The sequence below is a fragment of the Aotus nancymaae genome, unplaced genomic scaffold (assembly GCF_030222135.1).
Source record: "Aotus nancymaae isolate 86718 unplaced genomic scaffold, 86718_ANA_hifiasm-v0.15.2.pri h1tg000041l, whole genome shotgun sequence".
NCBI classification, from domain to species: domain Eukaryota; kingdom Metazoa; phylum Chordata; class Mammalia; order Primates; family Aotidae; genus Aotus; species Aotus nancymaae.
Genome location: NW_026988455.1, coordinates 42,084,156 through 42,107,306, shown reverse-complemented (window position 1 = coordinate 42,107,306; position 23,151 = coordinate 42,084,156). Strand labels below are relative to the sequence as shown.

At 37.5% G+C, this 23,151-nt stretch overlaps 1 protein-coding gene and 1 non-coding gene across 14 annotated transcripts in view; one reads left to right on the top strand and one right to left on the bottom strand.

Moving 5' to 3' along the window:
* The window catches only part of TRPM3 (transient receptor potential cation channel subfamily M member 3), a 605,449-nt gene that overhangs the window by 366,777 nt on the left and 215,521 nt on the right, over nucleotides 1-23,151 (bottom strand). The gene's annotated exons all lie outside the window — the stretch shown is intronic.
* LOC135268744 (U4 spliceosomal RNA) lies at nucleotides 3,895-4,035 on the top strand. The gene has a single exon (XR_010337099.1). It is a non-coding gene; the product is annotated as a U4 spliceosomal RNA (small nuclear RNA).

Here is a 23,151-nt window from a genome sequence, read left to right as displayed (position 1 = left end):
TGGATGTAAGTGGATAAAATCAGTATTTATTATTACAGCCATAGTATGTGGTAGAATAGAAAATCAGTTGACCAACAAAAAAATTATAGGTTTCTTGTTCTGATTGTTACCTTCGTGTATCTAGGAAAATCACTTAATTTCTACATGACCAAATATACCCACCGATAAAATTGAGAAAATACCATCTACTCTAACTACTGGTCATGCATATGCTGCAACATAAGATAGCATTTCAAATAAGCACAAAACACTATCTATCTACAATATACTCTGAAAACGAGGCAATATTAATGACATATTTCCCCAAAGCAGTCTCCTGCACTGGATTGCTTTTATTAGCATTGTATGTAGGTGCAGATATTTTCTGAGACACCAACAATGCTTTTGCTAATGAAACTATTTCCCATGGGTCCTCCAGATTGGAAGGGCTGCATAACCATGCTAGGGAAGTTTTCTGGGTAAAATCACATGGATCATGGCAGGGGCTTGGGTTAGAGAACTGGCTTTGTCATAAGAAAACTTGGGCAATTCACTCAAATGCTCTTAGCCCCAGTTTCCTTGACCATAAAAAGAAAGTCCTCATATGCCTTATAGGGCTCTCATTAGGTTCAAGTGAATAAAGAATATGAATATCTTTATAAATGATAAAACACTAAATAAATATGTTATGATGCTGCTACTACTAATAGAAATATCAGTATAATATAAACATCCAACTGTCCCATGGTGACTACTGATGGTTCATGGAATACTACATACTTTAAGTAATAATCCTGATGGCTTTGAGACTGAAAGTACACCTCCTAGACCTGGAAAAATCAGGGCCCTATACTCTTATTAACCGAAAAGGGAAAACTGTAATTATGGAACTAGAGTCACGTTACTGTGGAAGCAAAGCACCCTCCCCCCCAAATCCCACACGTGGCCAGATTAAAGGACTAATGGTAATTAAAGATTGACACAGAGCGAATAAGATTAATATTAGAAAAGGATTACATCAGAAAAGATTTACATCAAAGGATTCTTTCTCTTTTCTCCCATACAAGGCCTAAGACACAAAAGAAGTCTTATGCAAAACATTCTAAGCCTCTCAGTTATTTTAAAAGAAGCTGAAAAATATGATGAGGTAAGCACAAATTTCTTCTACTGGAAAATGCTGAAAGTTATAATATGCTTAAGGTTTTACTCCACATATAGGAAACAGCAACATATTGGAGGACAAGTTGGGTCATGGATGTCCAGGGACTTGGGAAACGTCTGGAACGTTGTTGGAGGAAAGCCTATATAACAGGGAGAATGAAAAGGTACCTATAAGTCACCCCAAAAGATTTTAATACCAACATTTGTCCTTGTTGAGCTACAAAGATGCAAGGTTTTTTTGTTTGTTTGGTATTATATACAAATGCAGTGGATATGTGTCTATGAGATAAACATATAGAATACACTATATGAACAACAAAAAGAAAGAAACATTTTCAGTGGGGTTGCTCAGGACACTATCAGCTCAGAGCAAAGTCAAGCTTTGGACCCAGCAGAGGTCTGCTCTGGCCTATGAGGTTAGTGGATACCTGGGTCTGAGGGACCATGGGGCATTACTTGGATTTTCTGGGACTGTACCAAACCGGTTTGGTACATTCAGCATTTGTATCTCATGGACACAACTGCATTTACTTAAATATCAAGATCCATGCCATTGGTACAAAGGCCAGTGATATTATCATCATCTTTCATCCATTTACCTATTAAACGAATGTTTCTTGAGTACCTACCATGTACCAGGCACTGCTGCTGTAGGGGCTTGGGAGTACAGTATTGGCTAGGAGAACACTGAACTTCAGGATAAAATACAAGGTTATGTGCAGTTGAGAATTTTCTAAAGAAAAGTAAATGCAAGATTTGGCTTCTCCAGGACTCAGATCTATATCTATTTGGGCTGTCATACAGAATTGCCATAATATTACCAAAATACATAAAGCACTCAACAGTTTGCTATGTAAATGTTGGTAGTATCGTGGCAACACTGCTTCATACAATAGACCTTCTTGAGGATCTGTGTCTTCAAGAAGCTTATGTTTTAGTGCCATACTATTCTAACAGGACCCATTGCCGTGCTAGGGCCCTACCGCTAAGGTGTGAGTACAAAACGGGAACTAAGTTTTGCCGTCAGACAACATTGGCTTGAATGCTGACTGTATTGAGTGCTAGTGCTGTGACTTGGGAAGATCTTATCTTTTAAAAGCCTGTATGTCTTCATCAGCCCAAAGAAGATCATAATAGCACCTATGTCCCAAGCATACTGAACATCAGATGTGATATTGTACAAAATGTTAGTGCTATTATGACAATTTTGTATGCCAGTCCAGATAGATATGGATCTGGGCTCTGAAGAGACCCAGGGCTGTGTTTTCTTTTCTTTACACAATTCTCAAATGTGCCCAGCTTTGTATTTTATTCTTATGTGTAATGATTATTAACTTATAAGAAGGTTCTTAAAAATTCCTAGTATTTTCTACAACTAGGTAGGGCCTCTTGGACTATTCTGAATAGGCGTATCTATTTGCAAGGTAGCTTACACTTTGCTGAAATCTAAAGGGACACAATAATTGTACAACACTATCTGAAATAAAACTATATAATTAATATCTGGATTGAGTTCCCAATTTTTTCTTTTCCTCACATCTGATATTTTGATTAGAATCATCTAATACAATGAACCAATCAATTACACATGACCTATGATAACTCCCATGTTTTATGAGAAGATAAATGGATTATAGAAAATTCCCAGTATTTGTGAATAAGAAGAATTCTTTTCTACAATTACCTACTTCATATTATATTAGAAATACCATTTTCAATGAATTTACAAACTATTTGGGGGGAACATGCACTAAGAATATATTTCACAGATAGAGAAAGACCTTAGAAAGTTATAATCTTTATAACTTGCAAAAAAAGAGACCACAGACTCACCCTCAAAACAACCCAGAAACTACAGAGGTTGATCTCATAAAGAACACACCTGGAAGAAATAGCAAGTTTGACTAGAGATGGTTAAACTATTAGATAACCCTAATTTAGGAAACGGGGCTAGGAGTAGCCAGACGGGACTCTAGTGAAATCTCACCACATAGGGAAAATGTCCTCTCCTATAAAAAGCAATACTTGGGTCAAATGTTAAGTGAAATAAACCAAGCACAGGTACCCTAAAGGGTCTAAAAAGGAACTAAAAATATATAATTGATGGGTCACAAGAAAGACCATTAGAGACTAAGGTACTTTTAGAAAGAAACATGAGATCAAGTCCAATCCCTAGGAAAAAAAGATAGAAACCAGAACAGTAACAGTTCACAAAAATATGTTTGTTTTGGTGCAGGCTGTTGTTAAAAAGTTTATGATATGTTGACACAGTGGCAGAACAGCTCAAAAATTCTGGAGGTGTTGACTTCTGTCTTCTATCTGCTCTGCTCCCTGTCTATAGTAGGCTAACACAATATAACCTTATAGACTAGTGTAAAGTGGTGCATTAATTTTACAGACTTACTTAGCCAAATGAATCACTGAAGGGCTACAACTCTTGAAAACATATTGGGATCTGGATGAATTTTCTACTTCAGCTGCACATATTGATTACATTAAGCAGATAACTGCCATATCTTCAATTGATTTTATGCGGTACAGACAGCCACAGAAAATAAAGAACCAGATGCTACAAGACAAAAGAATTCAAAAGTGAATGTGTGTGAATTATTGTACAAAAAAAAAAAGGATTAGTTATTTTGTGAACAGATAGAGTACTTTCAATAACAACAAAAAGAAAAGTATAGAGGTATTTAATCACAACTGGTATTCATTACGAAATTAAGATATTTTAACATTTATTAACGAAAGCCTAGCTTTGCACAGTGGCAGTATCATAGCCAATGAGGTTTAGCCGAGGCGCGATTATTGCTAATTGAAAACTTTTCCCAATACCCCTCCATGACGACTTGAAATATAGTCGGTGTTGGCAATTTTTGGCACTCTCTACGGAGACTGAATAAAAACAAACAAACAAAAACAACAAAAAAAAGAAAGCCTAACGTGTTCATTGTATATCACTCTTGGATTGAATTAGGCAGATTTTAATTAAAAGATTACTACTCACGCCTGTAATCCCAGCACTTTGGGAGGCCGAGGCGGGTGGATCACGAGGTCAAGAGATCGAGACCATCCTAGTCAACATGGTGAAACCCCGTCTCTACTAAAAATACAAAAGATTAGCTGGGCACGGTGGCGCGTGCCTGTAATCCCAGCTACTCAGGAGGCTGAGGCAGGAGAATTGCCTGAACCCAGGAGGCGGAGGTTGCGGTGAGCCGAGATCGCGCCATTGCACTCCAGCCTGGGGAACGAGCGAAACTCCGTCTCAAAAAAAAAAAAAAAAAAGATTACTACTAACAAATAACAATGATGAGATTTGCAGGGGCTAATGCTTAAACCAGGATATTTATACCTTATTAAAATTAATTCCTCTAGTTTACAATAGTTTTCTACATGTCAGAGCAGTGCAAAGAATTGCCTAAGATCACAGAACATTTCGGCCTAAGCAGACCTTATGACCAATCTTTTTTTATTGACACATAAGAGTTGTACATAGTTGTGGGGTACATGTGATATTTTGATAGATGTATACACTGTGTGATGATCAGATGAGAATAATTGGGATTTCATCACCTCAAACATTTATCATTTATTTGTGTTGGGAACATTCTAAATTTTCTCTTTTAGATATTTTGAAATATACAATAAAGTCTTGTTAACTGTAGTTGCCCCACTCTGCTAATAAAGACTATAACTTATTCCTTCTATCTAACTGTATTTTTGTACCAATTAATCAGCCTCTCTTTATCTCTCCTTTGGTGCTCCTCTTCCCAGCCCTCTGGTAACCACTATTTTGTTCACTGTCTTCATGAGATCAATGTTTTATTATTCAGCCATAAAAAAGAATGAAATCCTGTCATTTTCAGCAACATGAGTGGAACTGGAGGACATTATGTTAAGTGAAATAATCCAAGCACAGAAAGACACATATTGTATGTTCTTACTCGTATGATCGTTCTTTTTGGTAACTGTGAAAACTGAGATGAGTAAGGGTAGAGAAGATCAGGGGTGGAATTAGATCTCTATTTCCCAACAATTCTGTTTAGAAGTTCTTTTATTACATCAAACAGTTGTAACAGCTCACAAAGTCTAGGCTGAGTTTTGAAGAGAAAATTATTTTCTCAGAGGCAAATTTCTAGAAAACTGATGAAGTCTACAGCAGCCATCTCCAACTGGGAGAAGAAACTGATTGCATGTAGTAGAAGGAGCACTGGGAGTATGCTAATGACTTGAAAGATTAAAGAAACAATGGCTTCTAAATTAAGCTGATAACATATTAGTTGGTGCAAAAATAATTACTTCTGCATCAACTTAATAGAAGAAGTTCCCTTTACTGTTGTGTAATAGTGCTTTGGCCATTAATAGCATTTGTGGTGAAGTTCAAGGAGGGTCAGATTGATAAATTATAGCAAGGCTCATGTTGTATAGGGAGTCGTCAATTAACAGCTCAAGGCCAACTAAAGCACTAACTCCAATTTCTGGAGTCTGCCTAGCTCTTGGGATCCTCTTGCTTGAATAACATCCTTGGCCAGTGCTACAATAAGTGACTCATTCCGACAGTCTTTATGTTGGTTTTGCAGGCAGCTACATTCTCACTAAGCAGCTCACAGTCAATTTAAAAGTAAATGTTTTCGAAAATTTTACTGGTTTCCTTGTACTACTGCAAATTTAAAAGCAGCCTGAAGATAGCAGGAGCTGCTGATAAAACTTGGGCTGAACTAGTCTCTTGAATCTGAACGCTTTGGGAATAAGGGTGTTTCAAATGCAACCTTTCTGAGAAACCTTTGCTTAGTTGGTGAGTTTGTTACCAATATGAAGCTTGGACGACAGAAATAATGTGCTATCTATAGGAGACAATGAGTGAAAGGAACTGAAGCCAAGGCCAGCACCTGCACAAAGTGTTTGGAGAATCTGAAATTTATGTTCCTAGAGAAAGAAGCAGGACATGAAAGGCTGGGAGATATTTTTGGAACTGAAATGGAAAACCAGTAAGGCAAACCAAAACTTAGAGGGAAAGAGAGATTGCATTTTACAGAGTCACACAGTTATGAACTACACTCACTGACTGTAAACCTGTCACCACGTTTTGTTGTAGCCTTAAAAGATGACTTGCTGTTCCTGGAAATGATCTTACGGTTACTGTTTATTTTATTAAAAGAGTCTTTCTGTCAAACCCGATCATATCTTTCAGCTGCTCCCCATTGCTAAGAGTTTGTGTCCAAACTTCTTAAGGCACTCTGAACCCTTTTCCATCTCTACTTATCCCTCATTACATTCTCCCTTCACTTCCTACACTTGAGCTACGGGACCACCCACTTGCAAGTCTCCAAACGGTGTGTCATAATGGTTTGTGTTCACTGGTTTTTCTTGTGCTGCTTCCTTTGCCTAAATTGCTCTTTTTGTTCCTTCCCTTGACGCCTTATGAATCTGTTGTGTTGCAAAACTAAATTGGTAAACTCTTCCTAAGCTACACCTCAGGGAGAACTGACCATTCTCTCTTTAGTGCCTCAGTGCGTCCCGTAGATGCTTAGATCATGGTAAGGATTCTACCCTAAGGCATTTGCTTGTTCGAGATTGGTCTACAATCGACTGTGAACAACACCGGGTTAGGAACCTTCTCTGCTTTATTGCCGTAGGTGTAGTTCTTAGCATCATGCTTGCACAGAGAAGATACTTGATATCTGAAGAATGAATGGATCAATCAACCAATCACTGGATATATACTTGATGAGATTGTTTTAATTATACTATTGCAGCATTATCATTGCTTTAAAATGTTTGAAAAAATATAAGAATAAGCACTGTACAAACTCTCTTTATCTTTTTCTTTCTTAGGCAGAAGAAACGTTTTAGAGAATCTCAGGGTTAGAAAGGACCTTAAAAATAAATTCATTGAAAAAGAAAAATCAAGTTCCAAGTATAGGAATCATAACTGATGACATAGATATAATCATACTTATTAGGGGACAAGAAATACATCTCTAGAAAATCAAGCAAATAAGGAACAGACAAACACAGGTCATGATTTGAAAAGACTTATTACGTGCAGCGACTCAAAGGGCTGAGGCATGAGAATCACTTGAGTCCGGGAGGTGGAGGTTGCAGTGAGCTGAGATCACGCCACTGCACCCCAGCCTGTGGGACAGAGTGAGACCCTGTCTCAAAAACAAACAAACAAAAAAACTTATTACGGCGATTAAGGAAGTAAAAAATTATAGTAATAAAATTTAGAATTCAAGGCACAAACAAGGAATAACAGAAGAAAATAAATAGACCAAGGCATAATAGGAATTGATTATCAAAATTTGAAAATAATAAAAATAATTAAATGCTTTCTTTCAAAAAGGCATATTCTGTAAGCTATAGCACAAAACTGGACAGTATTCACAAATAGCTTGTAATAATAATTTCTAGTTTTTTTCTTAATATAAGCAGTTGGTTCACTTGGATCAATCTTTATGCACCTTCTCCTCTCCTTTTACTTTTTTCCTGGCCAAAGTTACTACTCAACCTGAGTAGAAGGCAGGACTTCTGATCTGGCCCTAAATTGTGGTGATGGTTCAGCACAACCTTTGGTTTCAGGCTCTTAGACTGATAAGGACACTGGAAAGGCCAGCCTAGAGGAAGAAGCCGTATCTGGCCTCTACTAGGCAGGTAGTCACAGTAGTATTGGCAGTATCTTCCTTCTGGATCAGAGACACTATGAAAGACTTATGTCTTTGAGGTTTATAAAGAGCTTTCAAAACCATTTTCTATGATATGCTCAGTGGGATGTAGGGGGCAACTTTTTCTCCCATTTGTTTTCAACAGAAATCACTGATTGATGTGCCTTAACACTATCCTTTGCTTCAGTGCGATTTATAAACTGCCTTGTTCCAGGAGGAATAGGATAGCCTAAAATGAAAGTGACATGAAAAAAGAGAGGAACAATGGGTGCGGACTTAAAATGTAGACAGGAATTACGTAAAAATGCATGTAGTAATGACGTATACAGTTGCTATTGGGTATGGCTAAGATAACAGATATCAGCGCTAAAGGAAACACCTTTGATCACTGACTTCCTTGGGCACAAGTAGATAAATGGCCTTTTAAGCATTAGGTAATATAGGGTCAGTCCTTGGAGAGAAAACTCCCTTGAAAAAGTTCCAAACACTGTCAAGTTATAGAAAGGCACCACATTCTAAAGGCATATTTAAATCCAATGGCTTACTTTGCACAGGTAAAATTATAAAGATGTAACATTTAACTTTTTTTTTTTTTTAACAACATAGGTTGAATATGACTTTGGTCATCAGCATAATAGACTTTGTATACATGGTGGTAAAACATTTTATGGAATTTGAACTATATGATGGAAAAATAGGAGATTTTTAATATCCAGAAATAAATGTAATAAATATATTTCCAAGTAAATCGCAAAAAAATTAAAGCATTCAAAAATCGAAAGTTTATAATGGGAGAGGAGCAGCCATATGTGGAGATGTGAATCATCAACTGACTTTGAAAATTTAAAGCATGTAAAAGCATTGACGTTTTGATGCTACTCAATGGCACGAAAGAACAGAAAGGAGGCAGGTTTTATTTGTGTCCAAGTTATGATTTTCCAAGTTATTAATGATTGATTAATGACCCAGAGGATGACTGATGTTATGAGACTGCATGACAGCACATAGGTGAAAGTGCTTTGTAAACTTTAACCAGCTGATGACGTTCATCATCATCATTAGGCTTCTATTACATGTCACATACTGTGCTTGCTGCTGCAATTAGGATAAGATGACACAGGCAGACAGCTGGAGCCACACAAGGCAAGCTTTATGCACCAACGTCCTTTAGTGGTTGGGGGTGGGGTGACATAGAATGTGAGGGTCAACTTCAAAGGTTTAGTCAGTAACACAGGAATTTTTATGTACTGTAATTCTCCTTTACCAAACCTTGCTTTTCTCTGGATGTCTGGCTGGTAAAGAACCAAATTAACCATCCTGCAAGCAAATGATATCGAGCAAGGGCAGTCTCAGAGAAGTCCAAATTTCAAACAGTATTATCTTGCAAAGCCAGTCATGACTCCAGCCCCAGTTGGGGCATGTCCCTTTATGTATTCACACACAAAGCTGAGGTTATGCTTGAGTTTGTTGTACTCCAGATCTGGGATGCCTCATTTCCTTTTTGCCTGTCACTGTACATATTTGACTGATTACTGAATGGGAACTGCTTAAGATTTATTTTATTACTCTGAAGGCAAGTTATTTTCATCTGGGGAGGATAAGGGAGGAATTTTGGATTTTGCAAAAGAGACACATATTTGCTGCATTTGTATGAGACAAGTTAAAATCAGTCTGCTTTTTCTTCCAAGTTTTTACCCATTATTTGATTAAGAATCATGTCAACTACTTTCCTTCTCTTCTGCCAAAGAAACTACAATGAACAAAAAACCAGCCACTCATTCATTGATTCATTCTCAAGGGCATACCCAGTCCCAGACACTGCATTAGGTACTAGGGAACCCTGCTGAGTAAGTTACAGTTCCTGGTGCCTAATGCATCCCTCATGAGTGAATGAATAACTTGTGGCTCACACAGAGTCATGTTTCAGGGAAAGAGAAAGTTGCTGGCTTGAATTGCCTTAGAGTAAGTCACAGAACCTATCTTAAGGGCTCGAAGTGTTGTGTCATAAATAGCAGAGCAGATGTAACCCTTAGCCTGCCTCCAGTTCACAGTCTGGCGTAGGGTTTGCAAGTACATAAGGTTCCACAACACAAGGAATCATGTGTTTTGCTGTAAAAGAGGAGGTGAAGCGGATGGGGGATGTAAAGATGTTATCCACTAGGCTGGCGAGAGAAAAATTACAGCCGGAGCTCTTTCCCAGGAAGGAATTCAGAAACCAAATCCAGCACAAAGGAAAGATGACCCCGTGTTGGTTTGTACCTTACTGTCCTTTCCTGTGTTGAAACGTTAACATTTTCAGAAATAATGGGTCTTTTTTTCCAGTCCAGTCAGCACAGACAATGTGCTAGAGGCCTGGATGAAGTTGGCGCATCAGCAGGGCTTTGCACTTAAAACAATGACCTGAGCTTTCCTGGCTGTGTAAATGAGAGTTGGGACAGTAATACACAGAGAAATGAGTGACACATTTGGTTGTGGGGATTAGTGCCACTGTATGGAAATGCCACGCTGGCACCCCTACACAAACATTCTAGACCTCTTTCCCCAAAAAAAAATTTCCCTTAAAGTGGCACTCCATTCAAAGTGTTTTTGGGGTACTGGTTTTTTCTTAAATCCTGTAAAAAGAAGGGAACTACAATTAGTAAATAATATACTTGTTCCTTCACAAGAGAACTGAAAGGTAAGAAATTTGCCTTTTTGTTGAGTTTATTTATCAAAAGGAAATGTAAAAGCAAAATGCCTAATATGAGACACTAATGAGAATTATTCAATTTAAACATTATAGATTATTGAATTTTATTGGCTAGAGCCAAAAGACAATAAGGCAAGAGGTTTAGTTTACCATAGTTTTAGTTATATTGCCTGCATACAGATAGCAGGGTTCCTCACACACAAGAGACGTACAATGAATGAGTTTGTGTAAATGCTGTTCAGTTAGCAATCCATTGTGTATCCTCACGAATACAAAAAAGAAAATGTTTTATCTGGAATGTGAAATTGTATAGGATTTAAATTGACAGATAATTTTTCTTTTGCTTGTTTTATAAAATAAAAAAAAAAAAAATACTATAATTCTATCATTTTGGGAGGCCAAGGCAGGAGGATCTCTTGAGCCTGAGAGTTTGAGACCAGCCTGGCCAACATGGTGAAACCATGTCTCTACAAGACACAAACAAATTAGCGAGGCATGGTGGTGCGCACCTGTTGTCCCAGCTACTATGGCGGCTGAAGTGGGAGGATCACCTGAGCGACCGGAGACCAAGGCTGCAGTGAGCCGTGACTGTGTCACTGGCCTCCTGCCTGGATGACAAAGTGAAACCCTGTCTCAAAAAATAAAATAAAAAATAAATAAAAATTAAGAAACACCTCACTCTTTTGGCAAACTTCACTATCCAAAAAGCAGCCCCAAACCATAATAACATTTGTTAACTAAATACTTGCCTGATAAGAAAAAAACCAAAGTCTTCTGAGAAGTTACTTATTTTTAATCAAAGATACACAACCCAGGTGCGCATTCTAGTTCCACTTTTTCTAGTTCACTGCCTGCACCAACAAGTCTATTAATGTGGTTTCTGAGAGTTCAGCAGATTCAAAACAGCTTGGGGAACAGTGTGAAGAAGGAGGAGGGGTAAGAAGCAGGACCTCAGAGGTGGATGAGTAGGAAGTAACCAGAAAACAAAGCATTGTGGGGCCAACACATATTAATGAGCCTGGAACAGCCCAGCTTTGAGCACCATACACCCCCATGGCCACAAAATGACACAGTCCTCAAGAAAGGGCCAAATTGGGTTTGTTACATTCATTTTTTGAAGACACAGTAATCTCTGAGAATATATTTGGTTCAGATGTGTTGAAATGAAGTTTTACTGTAGAGATAGGCCAACAAGATTTATAGCTATAAACAGAAAATATTTTAAAAGAGGACTTCAGGGAGAGTCTTCACTGAACATTGGTTTCTACTGATGTCAGCAAAATCTAAAAGGAGCTTTTCTAAAAATTTTGTTTATATGTCAGAGCCTAAAGTTTTACTATGGCCTGGGAAGCTTTCCTTATAATGATCCCTGAGTCTCATAACATCTGCTTTATTCATGGTGCTGTTTAATGAAGCAGGTAAGCAAAAACTCAACTGTTTTAGCAGGTTTCAAGATATCCTGGGCAGATGCCAGTAATCCTGAAGAGCCACCTTGAGAGCATCAGTAACAATTAGATACGGCTCCCATCAATCATGGATTATCCGCTTTCTTCCATGTGCATTTCTGAGCCTACAAATGCAATGTGGGTCATATTCCAGAGGAGTATTTCCCAAATCTATGCCTTTTATAGCATATTCCTGCATGATGTTGCCATAAGTTTCTGAAGTTACGTATGTTTGAGATTGTGGTACATTGTAATCTCCTGGAGACACCAAATACACATTGACATATTAAAGAACACAAGTGCTTCAGTAAAGAAAGCTGTTTAATTTTGTTTAAACCAATGTTCCCTAAATGACTGTAATTAAAAGTCTCTCTCGTGTTTGTTTGGAGATCAGCGGCAACTGTCGCCATCTCGCAGAAGATACCAAAGGTCCAATGTTAGAATTTTTACAAACCAACTGAGGGTAACAGCCTCCATTTAGTTGTAATTATACAATTACATTATTTCATATTTTCTCTAAATAAAATATATTTAGTTACTCTGAAGAGTAACATACCACTATATAGACAGACCAACAAGATTTATATCCATAAATGGAAGCATCAACATTTTAGAAATACCTAGAAATGCAATGAATAGCCTTTTGTCATCTCTATAACTAATAAAAATGCTCTAATGGTTACTATAAAGACATTATTATTCTCTCTGTCTGGAACCTGGATTCTAATAAGAAAGTCATTTTTTTTGTTTTTCTTTTCAGACAGCATCTCACTCTGTCACCCAGGATGGAGCGCAGCGGTGTGACTGCAGCTCATGGCTGCCTTGACATCCTAGGCTCCAGGGATCCTCTCACTTCCTGAGTAGCTGGGACTACAGATGTATGTTACCAGGCCTGGCTAGTTTTTTATTTTTTTGTAGGGGCAGGGTCTTACTATGTCACCCAGGCTGGCCTGTAATCCTCCTGCCTCGGCCTCCCAAAGTTTTGAGATTACAGGTGGAAGCCACCTAGACCAGCAGAGATTTATTTCTTGTTTGAGAATCCTGTGACTTCCCTGTTCTCAGAAAAACAATAATAGCTCATAAACTATGAGGTATTAAATAAAAGTATAATTTTGTTCTTCTTCGACAACTTAAAAAATCTTAATTTTGCTGAATTTTTATTTCTGTTATAAATGGGGAAGAAGTTTTGTGAATTTATCAGCTATTTCCTATTGTAAAAAAAAGTGTTCTAGGTAGTAGCCAGGGGTTTTAGAGATTACATCTATCACAGAAAATAAATGAGGAGGGATGAAAGAAGAAAATCTCAAAATGGAAATGACATATAGGTTTCATTTTCTGCAGTTATCTTTGGACCAGGAGCCAACTGAATGATCCTTCACTGGGCCTGAGCTTTGAAAGAGAGGGTCAAAATCAAAGGCAGATAGGGCTGGTTAAATTAGTGCCATCCTTTTGTTAAATTTCAGGGAAGTAAATGCCAAGAGTGTTTTGGGAGTCCTTGGAAGTTTGGGAAAGACTCCTCCAGGACTAGAAAATAATATGTAGATGTGAATTTTCAATCTTGTTAAAGTAAAAACGATCTTTCAAAAAAGAAGTCCAGGCCAGGTGCAGTTGCTCACATCTGTAATCCCAGCACTTTGGGAGACCAAGACAGGTGGATCACCTGAGCTCAGGAGTTTGAGACCAGTCTGGCCAACATGGCAAAACTCTGTCTCTACTAAAAATACAAAAAACAGCCAGGCATGATGGTGGACACTGGTAATCCCAGCTACTCGTGAGGTTGAGGCAGGAGAATCGGTTGAACCCAGGAGGAGGAGGTGGCAGTGAGCTGAGATCATACCATTGCACTCCAACCTGTGCGATGAGTGAAATTCCATGTAAAAAAATAACGATAAAATAAAATAAAAATAAGAAGTCCAGATGCAGAACAGCAAAGGTAGAAATGCTGAGATAAAAAAGCTAAATTAAAAAAGGATAAATCCAAGTATATGAGAGCTGTATACATTTGTTATTTATTCTTCAGATTTATATTACGTTACTTTACAGCAGTTTATTGAAAACACTATAATTTTACTTAAAAATACAGTTTATGTATGTTATCCTCTGATCCTATATGTTTAAATATGTTCACTTGCTAAAATGTATTTGCGTACTTGCTAAAAGGTATTTGTACATAAGTATACACACATACCAGCAGGGTATGCACCATCCTTTGTGGACATGTGCAGAGTGGCAAACAATTAGAGTCGCCCCACGTGCATGTGGCATGTTCCCAGCTGAGGCAGGACACAGTGACACTCTGCCTTTTTATTTCAGTGGCATACTGTGAACTTTTCAGTCTATGTAGTGCAATTTTTACATGTTAATGCTTTTTGTTGATGCTTTTGCTCTTCAAATATCCCCCAAGTAAGTACTGAAGTGCTGTGTAGTGTTCCCAAGTGTAAAAAGGCTGTGAAGTGCTTTAGGGAGGAAATATATGAATTTCATTTAGGCATGAATTGGAACAGCATAGATGCAGCTATTGGGCCTGATCTCAAATTTCTGTAAGTATGCCTTTATTTTAGATTCAAGGGTGCAGGTACAGCTTTATTACACGGGTGTGTTGCATGCATGACGCTGAGGTTTGGGCTTCTACTGACCCCATTGCCCCAGTAATGAACACAGTCCCCAATAGGTAGTTTTCTAATCCTTCGTTCCCTTTCCCCATTCCCCTTTTTGGAAGCCTCAGTGTCCACTGTTTCCATCTTTGTGTCTGTGTGTACCCAATGTTTTAGCTCCCACTTATCAATAAGAATACACGGTATTTGATTTTCTGTTTCTGCATTAATTCACTTAGGATAATAGCCTCCAGCTGCATCTATGCTGCTGCAAAGGGCATGATTTCATTCTTTTTAATCGCTGCCTAGTGTTCCATTGTGTATATGTAATACATATTCTTTTTTTCCAGTTTTATTTTATTTTACTTTAAGTTCTGGGGTCTATGTGCATATCTTGCAGGATTGTTACATAGAGATACACATATTCTTTATCCAATCCACCACTGATAGGCACTTGGTTTGATTCTATGTCTTTGTTATTGGAAATAGTGTGTGCAGGTGTACTTTTGGGAGGACAATTTATTTTCCTTTGGGTATCTATCTAGTAATGGGATTTAAGCCCAATGTCAATGAATCAATAATATTTGTTAAATAAAGTGTCTCTGAACAGACATACATATAAATCAATGTTATATATCAATTAGTTGACAAAAATCTTGTGAGCAGAGGCTCCCAGGAACCTGTATATTTCCCTTAGTAGCTGTGGTTCCATATTTGTTAATTCAGTGTTCATGGTGACTTTATAGAATATAATTACTAAAGATAATGACAATCAACTATTTAATTAAATCATATTAAATTATTTACATAGAAAGATAGAGAGTTTCATCTCAGACAATGGCAGACTAGCTGGTTTCAGACTAATGTTTGCATCAAGCATCAGTCTGCATCAAACATATGAGCTGGACAAAATATATATAAAGTTTTGAAAATATTGGGAGCTATGAAGGCAGCAAGAAATGTGGGGCCAGAATCCAGGAGGGAAGGGAAGCCCATATAGGTAAAGAAAACAATACTGAAAGAAACTAAGTAAGACCTAAATAAATGGAAGGATACAGAAGATTCACGGATTGCAAGATTGAATCTTTTTGAAATGCCAGGCCTCCCCAAATTCATCTAGATTCAATGTAATTTTAACTTAAATTCCAGGGAAGGATTCAAACAGCTGATGCAAGCTTGAAGACAAATTTGGAGTATCCACATTAGCACATATAAACAGTTATTATAAAGCTACAGTAATTAAGACAGTGTGGCAGTGTCATAAGAATAGACTAATAGAACAATGGAACAGAATACAGAGTCCAGAAGGAGACCCATACATATATTGATACTTGATTTATGAGCAAAGTGTCACTCAGAGCAGAAGGTGAAGAACAAATGGTGCTGTGTTAACTGAATAACTAGATAGGAAAAAAACAAAACTATCCCATCTTATGTCATCAAATAATAATTCCAAGTAGACTACAAATATAAATGGGAAATAAAGCTTCCAGAAGATAATAAAGCATCTTTATTTTTTTGGAGTAGGCAAAGATTTCTTGGACAAAACACAATAGCATGAACCATAGGTGAAAAAATATTGATTAATTGCAGTGCATTAAAAATGTGAACTTCTGTTCATCAAAAAACTCCATCGTAAGAATTAAAATGCAAGTCATATAGCTGATTGCTTGGTTTCCAGACAGCAGGACATAGAGAGCCACCTAACTTAGAAGAGTATCCTGAGGGTGGGGAAGAAGAAGGATTTGTATGCTGGTTCTATCTAGCTCTTATCTCTTGTTGTCCAAGTACTCCACATGGGACGTTAACCCTTACATTTCTATGTCAAGCCAGCTGGCCTTCCCAGGTAGCCTCTAGGTAACTCCTAGAGGCGATGGGAGTGGTTAGACCCTCCATACTGTGGTAGGGTTGGGCTTGAGAATTAGAACTGCGTGGGGAGAAATGCCAGATATAGGTAATGGGGAGGAAGGCAGCAAACCACACTGCCATGTGTGTACCTATGCAACAATCTTGCATGTTCTTCACATGTACCCCAAAACCTAAAATGCAATAAAAAAAAAAAGAACTGCTGCAGCTCCAGGCATGGTGGGCATTGAGGAATCCATGCTGAAGCCCAGCCCTTACTCTGGGAGCTCTGGGAAGCCTGTAGTGTCAGGGAAAGAGGCAAGAGCATTGGAAGCTTGGGCTGTTCACTGAGCAGGTAGACAAAGGCCAAAAAGGTAGGGGATAGAAGGAATGAGTTAACTGGGGGTGGAGGGGTATGCACATAAATCGGGTCCAATATACAATCTAATAGGAAAGTTGATATAGGACTTGATGAGGTGCTTTGAACATTTTCAAGGGGCCAATGAACATATATAATGGTATTCAACCTCATTTGCCATCAAGAAAATGAGAATTATTTAGGTTGGTGCAAAAGTAATTGTGGTTTTTGCCATTAGAGATAATGGCAATTACTTTGCACCAACCTAAACTATGATGATATACCCATGCATTCCCACTCTAACAGCTAAACGTAAAAAGGCTGACAATATAAAGTGTTGATGAGGAAGGGGGTCTGAAACTTTTGAATACAGAGTGCAGTGTAAATTGCTACAATTTGGAGTATAATTTGATATGACTACTTGGAATTTGTCACTAATGTTGATGATGTATATCCTATAATCCAGCAATTCCAGTCCTAGGGAAATAATAAAAATGCATATATGTTCACCAAGAGACATGTATATAAGTGCTTATAGTACCATTATTCATAATAATCTCAAATTGGACACAAATTTTTGACAATAATAGATCAATAAAGTGTGGCATGCCTACACAGTGGAATACTATGTAGCAGTGAACAAGAGAAAACAACTGTTACATGCAAGAACATGGGTGATTCTCACCAACATAACGTTAAGCAAAATAAGTCAGATGCAAAAGAATACATGATTCTATTTTTTATAAAGTATGAAAACAAGTAAAATTAATCATGGTGTTGGAAGTCAGGGTATGATTATTGTGGGGGAGGAGAGTATGAATAGTGACTGGGAGGGGACAGGAGTAGACAGGTGCTGTCTGAATGGACCTGACTAGTAGTCATATAAGTATATGCACTTTGGATTAATATATTCTGTAATATACTTATGATTTATCTACTTTTCTAGTTGTTATATTTATTTAAAAGATTATAAAAATAAAAAGAATAAAACTTGGCAAATATATAAGATAGATATGCTATAGAAGCTGAATCTTTGATTACTGCATTATCACTTTCTACACTCTTCGGCCTCTAAAAATCAAGATTCTGCTACAACATGCAACCAAAATTGCCAAGCTGTGAATAAGAGTCACCAAATGGCAGCTAAAAGCACTTACTACGGGCCAGGCACTGCTCTAATCAGTTTGCATATAGTTACTATTTTCACCCTACCTTGATTACCCTATGAGGTCATTACTTTATTGTCTGAGCTCTTAATCATTGCTCAGCACTGTTAAATGCAATATATGGCTTTCAACTCTGGCCTGTCTTTGACTTTGCTGCAGAAATGAAAAGTGATGATATCACCTTCTTTGAAGTTCATATACCTTGACTTCTATTACACTAGCTCTCTTTCAAAATGTGTTTCAGAAATAGTAGTCTAATGGGATGTTATTGAAATTTACAGAGTTTGAAAAGTGTTTTTTGGCTCAATATGTTAGGAAAATCCTAGATTATTTAACTTAAACAATTTTCTACACCAGAGGACTATACAGGTGGGGACTCTTCAAGAAAAAAATATCTTAATAACATCAACCATTTCCAAAACTTATTTGTGATCAATGAATCACATTCATAAGATCAAAGTCACAGAAGTACCGTCCTGTGGGTCATACTTTGGAAAGGATTTTATTATTTCAATTGCTCTTGGTGTTCCCCACCCTTTCTGGCTATTCTTCCTTGGTCTCCATTACAAAGGCCTGTTTTTTGAACACCTTTTAAACACTGGTGTTCCCCAAGGCTCCATTTATGTGATCCTTTCATTTGCTTATTCTATACTCCCTTCCTGAGTAATTTCATACAAAAATCATGCTTCAGGTATGATCTAAAACTTGATAACACCAAAATGAACCCATATCTCTCTTATAAATTTTCTATTTCTATATTCAACCATGGCTAATGGATTCCAATTAGATGCTACAATGGTATCTTTAATTTATATGTCTAAACATGAACTCATGACATTCTACTAAAACCTGCCTAATGTATATTCTTTATCAATGAACATCACCATCATGAATTTATCAGTGATTAAAATAGAAATCTGGATGTCAGTAGTCTCCCTATAATACTCACTTTCCTACCCATCATCTAAAAGTCACGTAGTCCTGCTGATTCTAGTTTCTAAAGATATCTCAAATCTGCTGTTTCCTCTTTGTCTCTGTTACCAATACAACCGTTTTAGTTCATGCCTTGATCTCTTCTTGCTGCATTACGACAGCATCCTTCTAATAACCCTCATCGTACCCAATCATATCTTCCCATTTGCCTCCCTAGAATTAATGCAAACTTCCCCCTGTGCCATTGTCTCTTCTCGCCTTCTGGCAATGGCTGGACTTCGCCTGGATAAAGAGTGGCTCAGCAGCCAGGAATGAGGATTGAGGGCCTGGAATGAGGCAGTTGGCTTCCACCTTAGGCAACAGAAGGATGTCTTAAAGAGAAGGGTAAGTATGGGTCAGAATAATCAGTGTAGATTCTTTCATGATTGTCTCAATCTGTGGACAGTTTTGAAGATAGTTTTGTGGCCAGAATAGGCAGAAAAACATCAAAGAAAAGGAAGAAGGGGCAAATAAATATTTAAAAGGATTAATGTAATCTTCTCCAAGAATCATTATATTGATTTTTAGTGTTCCAGGCACTTTATAATTCTCACTTAGTGTTTTCCCCCCAAAGGTATGACGTTAAGAATATTGGCTAGAGGCTAAACAATTTCTCAGTTCAAACTGCAAAACAACATGGCGCTTTCATGGGTCAAATATTATGTTAGGGAAAAATCGTTTTGACATTTGATAAAGAAGCAAAAACAACTCTCCTGAGATGATGTTCTGAGTAGCTCCCTCATAGACCTGATAAAGTGAGGTAAGCATAGCCAGTTAAAACAAATTAGAATTATTCTTAGTCTAGTTTCTCAGATAGTGCAGAGATTAGGTAAGGAAAGTGAGGAAAGGGTGGCCTTGTGAATAAATGTGAAAATATGTTTGAGTAGCTTAACTTAAAATCAACAAACATATTTAGAAAGCACTGCTCAGTGAAAGGAGCAGCTTATGAGAAGTCAAAACAAATGCGGACGTTGATCCTTAACAAGTGCTTGAGGAAACAGACTTGAAGAGAAGGCCTGGAAAACACAATAAATGATGAGAAGAGAAGTAAACTAAAATATACGAGAAACCAACACTATGGCAGGCACAGTACATGGTATTTTAGATTTGCCTCTTTCTCTCTCTCTCTCACCATTTACAATGTTATTGAGGTACAACTGACATTCAAACAAACTACATATATTCAAAATATACAATTTGATGAGGCTTAACATGCATATGTAGCATGACGTTATCACTATAATGATGATAATGTACATTTACATCATTCCCAAAAGTTCTTTTCTTCTCCTTTGCAATCCATTCTTTCTAAGGAACCCACTTAGATACATAAGTATCCAATCTATGAGATGTATTCTTGTAAAATAAAATTAATTAGACAACCTATAAATGTAGAATAGGGCTTTCACATACCATCTCTAATAGCAAAATTACTGAACCCAATTCCACCCAAAATCGTAGATAACAGCATTTTGTTTTCTTTCCCAAATTTGTGATGAATTGTCTTCTATAATAGATGATTTTGCTTTCCTGGGCTCTGTTCCTCTGACATCATTCAGAGGTATAAACTTTCAATTCTACCTGCACACACAGGTATCCCAATGGTCTTATTTAGTTCACCCAGAAATGCTTTACAGCATTTTCATAGTTCATGGGGGTAAAAAAATCAGCACTCATTCTAATCAGTGCGGAGTGTAGTGACCTCTGTTTTACTGCATTAGCCAGGGTCATTGTTCCCCTGGTTTCATACTCATCACATCACTGCCAAAATTGAAAGGAGTTTAGAGATAGATATTAAACAGAAAGAAAGGCCGTCAAGTTGACATACATTTGTTTACAATGTCTGAGTTTAAAACTAGCAGAGGGAAAAGCTGCTGCTAAAATTTGCAAGATTTTCTATAGCAGGAAAAGACAAAAACAACCAATAATTATTTAAATGAATAAATATCTTAGTATTATCAAGAACTAAATGTTCTAGTGGAAGATTTATGATGCCCAGTATAACCAGAAAAAAAGCAGAAGACTGGACTTAACTAATAGATAAATTTTTGTTTGTTTTAAATCTAAATCTCTAAGTCTCTGTGATACTCTGAGCAACTCCATGTCTCTCTCTCTGTATGTTCTTCCTGGAGTAAAATACTGACTTGTCCATTAGTCTTGAAAACATAAAAATTGCTAAGCATAAAAGTTCTTCCTTTCCTTTATGTAATGGCCACAGACCACACCTAAAATCCATTGCACTGAAATATTCCATTGGTTATAGAAAAGATCAGGTCAAAAAATAAAGAAATGAAGGTACTGACCCCTTACCATGTTCTCCAGGCAAAATAACTTAGATCACAGCCCTCAATGGTGGCCAATAAATACCACATCATGGTTTGAACATATGTGTCCCTTCAAAATTCATAGGTTGAAGTCTAACCCCCAGTGCAACAGTATTAAGAGGTGGGTCCTTTTGGAGGTAATATTTAGGTCATGAGAGCTCCTTCCTCATGAATGGAGTTAATGCCCTTAAAAAAGAGGCTTCACATAGCATTCGTCCCTTTTTCTTTTTCATCATGTGAGGACATAGCATTTACCCCTTCTGTTACGTGAGAACACGGCAACGAGGTGCTATTTCGGAAGCAGAGATTCTTCAGCATATACTGAACTGTCTGGCACTGTGATCTTGGACTTCCCAGCCTCCAGAACTGTAAGAAGTAAGTTGTTTATAAATTACTCATTCCAGGGTATTTTGCTAAAGCAGCAGAAAAACATGAAGACACACCATAATATGTATTTCTTAGTCATTGAAGGCACAATGAGAGATAATGTGATGTGCCAAAATAAACTCCCTGCAGTGATAGATGCTGAAGCAGGACAGATGTGTAGTGTGATAATTAAAGGGCATAGGGTTACCACTGAATAATGACAATGCAGAGTCCAGTGTCCTTGAGCAAACATAGGAGGTGGCTAGGGAGTGGTTACAGCAGACTTTGAGTGAGACTCAGTGCTGGATGGGCTTCTGGTTTGACCCAACACAGCCCTAGTAATGGTGGTGGTCACAGGGGTGCTTGTATCACTTAACCCTCAGCTCTAGGTGACTCAGACTGGAGAAGGAGACTCCATTTGGGAAAAACTATAAGTGAAGAGAACAAGTGTCTCTGCCTAGTAATCCAGATATTTTTCCAGATCTTGTCCAAGACCATCAAGACAGTACCTCCATGAGTTGGCAAGAGCCACAGTGTTACAGAGCTTTGAGTGTCTCCTAACGCAGATAGCTTAGATTACAACACCTAAGTCCTTTTGAATGCTAGAAAGCCTACCCAAAAAGAATGGGTGCAAATAAGCCCAGACTCTGAAGACTACAATAAATACCTACCTCTTCAATGCTCTAACACATACACACATCCACAAATATAAAGGCCATCCCAGAAAACATGACCTCACCAAATGAACTAAATAAGGTACCAGAAACCAATCCTAGAGAAACAGAGATATATGACCTTACAGATAAAAAATTCAAAACAGCCGTTTTGAGGAAACCCGAATAAATTCAAGATAACACAGAGAAGGAATTCAGAATTCTATCAAATTTAACAAAGAGACAAATAATTTTTAAAAATCAAGCAGAAATTCTGGAGCTGAAAAATGCATTAGAGTCTTTTAATAGCAGACTTGATCAAGAAGAAGAAAGAATTAGTGAGCTTGAAGGCAAGCTATTTGAAAATGTGTCACATAAGAGAAAAGAAAAAAACAATAAAGCAGGCCTATAGGATCTAGAAAATAACCTCAAAAAGGCAAATCTAAGAGTTATTGGCCTTAAAGAAGAGGTAGAGAGAGAGAGATAGGTTAGAAAGTTTATTGAAAGGGATAATAATATAGAACTTCCCATACTTAGAGAATGATATCGATCAATATCCAAGTACAAGAAGGTTACAGAACACCAAGCAGATTTGATCCACAGAAGAGTACTCCAAGGCATTTAATAATCAAACTCCCAAGGGTAAAGGATAAAGAAAGGATCCTAAAGCAGCAAGAGAAAAGAAACAAATAACATATAATGGAGCTCCAATATGTCTAGCAGGAGACTTTTTAGTGGAAACCTTACAAGCCAGAGAGAGTGGCATGGCATATTTAAAGTGCTGAAGGAAGAAAAAACTTTTACCTTAGAATAGTATGTCCAGCAAAAATATCTTTCAAACATGAAGGAGAAATAGACTTTCTCAGACAAATAAAAGCTGAGGGATTTCATCAATGCCAGACCTGTTCCACAAAAAATGGCAAGGGAATCAGTC